This window comes from Tachyglossus aculeatus, chromosome 3 (assembly GCF_015852505.1).
Source record: "Tachyglossus aculeatus isolate mTacAcu1 chromosome 3, mTacAcu1.pri, whole genome shotgun sequence".
Taxonomy (NCBI): Eukaryota; Metazoa; Chordata; class Mammalia; order Monotremata; family Tachyglossidae; genus Tachyglossus; species Tachyglossus aculeatus.
In genome coordinates, this window is record NC_052068.1 from 6,863,195 (window position 1) to 6,865,712 (window position 2,518).

Sequence of the window (2,518 nt, forward strand, 5' to 3'; positions counted from 1 at the left end):
ATGAGGTAACTGAGGCCCGGAGAAGTGAAGTGACTTGCCCAAGGTCACACAGCAGACAAACGGCAGAGCCAGGATTAGAATCCCTAACTTTCTGACCCGTGTTCTAGCCACTAAGCCACGCTGCTTCTGCACTTGCCTGGCGTGTGATTCATTCATTCATTCAGTCATATTTATTGAGTGCTTAACTGTGTTCAGAGCACTGTACTAAGGGCTTGGTAAGGTACAGTATAACAGTAAACAGTGACATCCCCTGCCCATAATGATTTAGGGCAAGTCAATCAATCAATCAATCATATTTATTGAGCACCTACTGTGTGAGAGCACCACACTAAAGTGTTTGGGAGAGGTCAACACAACAATACAACAGAAACAATTCCCTGCTCACAACGAGCTGACAGTTTAGAAGGGGAGACAGAAATAGAATATAAATGAATAATTTACAGACATAAGCACAAGTGCTGTGGGATGGTGGGGTGATGAGTTAAGGGAGAAAGGGTGAGGCAGAAGGGAGTGGGAGAAGAAGAAAGGGGTTTTACTCAGGGAAGGCCTCTTAGAGGAGGTGGGCCTTCAGTAAGGCTTTGAAGTGGGGGACAGTCATTGTCTGTGGGATTTGAGAGGAAGGGCATTCCAAGCCAGAGGGGGGAAGTGGGCAAGAGGTCAGTGGTGAGATAGAGGAGAGCGAGGTGCCCTGAATAAGTTGCAGCGTGGCTCAGTGGAAAGAGCATGGCTTTGGAGTCAGAGGTGGTGTGTTCAAATCCCGGCTCCACCAATTGCCAGCTATGTGACTTTGGGTAAGTCACTTAACTTCTCTATGCCTCAGTAACCTCATCTGTAAAATGGGGATGAAGACTGTGAGCCCCCCGTGGGACAACCTGATCACCTTGTAACCTCCCCAGTGCACATCATAAGCACTTAATAAATGCTATCATTATTATTATTATTATTAGAGGAGCGAAGTGTGTGGGCTTGGTTGTAGTAAGAGAGTAGTGAGATGAAGTAGGAGGAGGCAGGGGGACTGGCTGTTTTAAAGCTGATGGAAAGGAGTTTCTGTTCAGTGTGAAGGTGGATGGGCAACCACTGGGGGTTCTACAGGAGTGGGGAAACATGGCCTGGGGGTTTCTGTAGCAAAATGAAATGGGCAGCAGGATGAAGTATGAACTGGAGTGGGGAGAGACGGGAACCAGGGAAATCAGCAAGAAGGCTGATACAGTAAACAAGACCGGAGAGGAGAAGTGATTGGATTAACATAGCAGTTTGGACGGAGAGGAAAGAGTGGATTTTAGCGATGTTGTGAAGGTGGAACTTACAGGAATTAATGATGGATTGAATATGTGGGTTGAATGAGAGAGAGGAGACAAGGATAATGCCAAGATTATTGGCTTGGGTGGAAGCCCATTACATTTAACTTCTCTACACCTCAGTTCCTCATCTGCAAAATGGGGTCAAGTATCTGTTCTCCCTCCTCTTTGGGCTGTGATCCCCTTTTGGCACAGCAATTGGATCTGATCTTATTCCATTTTACCTATTCCAGCTGATAAGCTGGTCGGTCAGGCTGGGGCTCTGAGAAAGAGATGGGGAGAGGGAGGGAAAGAGAGCCAGATGGAAGGGGAAGGAGAGATAGGGAGGGAGACAGAGAGATGGAGGGAGAGGGAGGGAGAGAGAGATAATAAAAATGATGGCATTTGTTAAACACTTACTACGTGCCAAGTACTGTTCTAAGCACTGGGATAAAGAATACTTCCCTGGAAAGGGAGACACCATTGATCACGTAGGTGGTTTGCCCAGGGCAATGCTCACCCAATGCACTTGGGGTGTGCTGACCCCTGCAATTTCCCCAAATGCGGGAAACTCGACTGCATAATTTGTGGTAGTGGGGGACTGCACACTATCCCCTGTTTCTTTTTTCTTTTTTTTAGCACTTAGAACAGTGCTTGGCACATAGTACGTGCTTCACAGATACCATCATCATTATAATTATTATTATTATTAATCAGGTCATCCCATGTGGGGCTCACAGTCTTGATCCTTGTTTTACAGATGAGGTAATTATCAATGTCGTATTTATTGAGCGCTTACTGTGTGCAGAGCACTGTACTAAGCGCTTGGGAAGTACAAGTTGGCAACATATAGAGACAGTCCCTACCCAACAGTGGGCTCACAGTCTAAAAGGGGGAGACAGAGAACAAAGCCAAACATATTAACAAAATAAAATAATTAGAATAGATATGTACAAGTAAAATAAATAAATAAGTAGAGTAATAAATATGTACAAACATATATACGTATATACAGGTGCTGTGGGGAAGGGAAGGAGGTAAGATGGGGGGATGGAGAGGGAGACGAGGGGGAGAGGAAGGAAGGGGCTCAGTCTGGGAAGGCCTCCTGGAGGAGGTGAGCTCTCAGTAGGGCCTTGAAGGGAGGAAGAGAGCTAGCTTGGCGGATTGGCAGAGGGAGGGTATTCCAGGCCCAGGGGATGATGTGGGCCGGGGGTCGATGGTGGGACAGGCGAGAACGAGGC

At 46.8% G+C, this 2,518-nt stretch overlaps 1 non-coding gene across 1 annotated transcript; it reads left to right on the forward strand.

The window, feature by feature from the left end:
• Positions 1-1,734: 1,734 nt before the first annotated feature.
• Positions 1,735-1,895, forward strand: LOC119926013. The gene has a single exon (XR_005449932.1). It is a non-coding gene; the product is annotated as a U1 spliceosomal RNA (small nuclear RNA).
• The last annotated feature ends 623 nt before the right edge of the window (positions 1,896-2,518 follow it).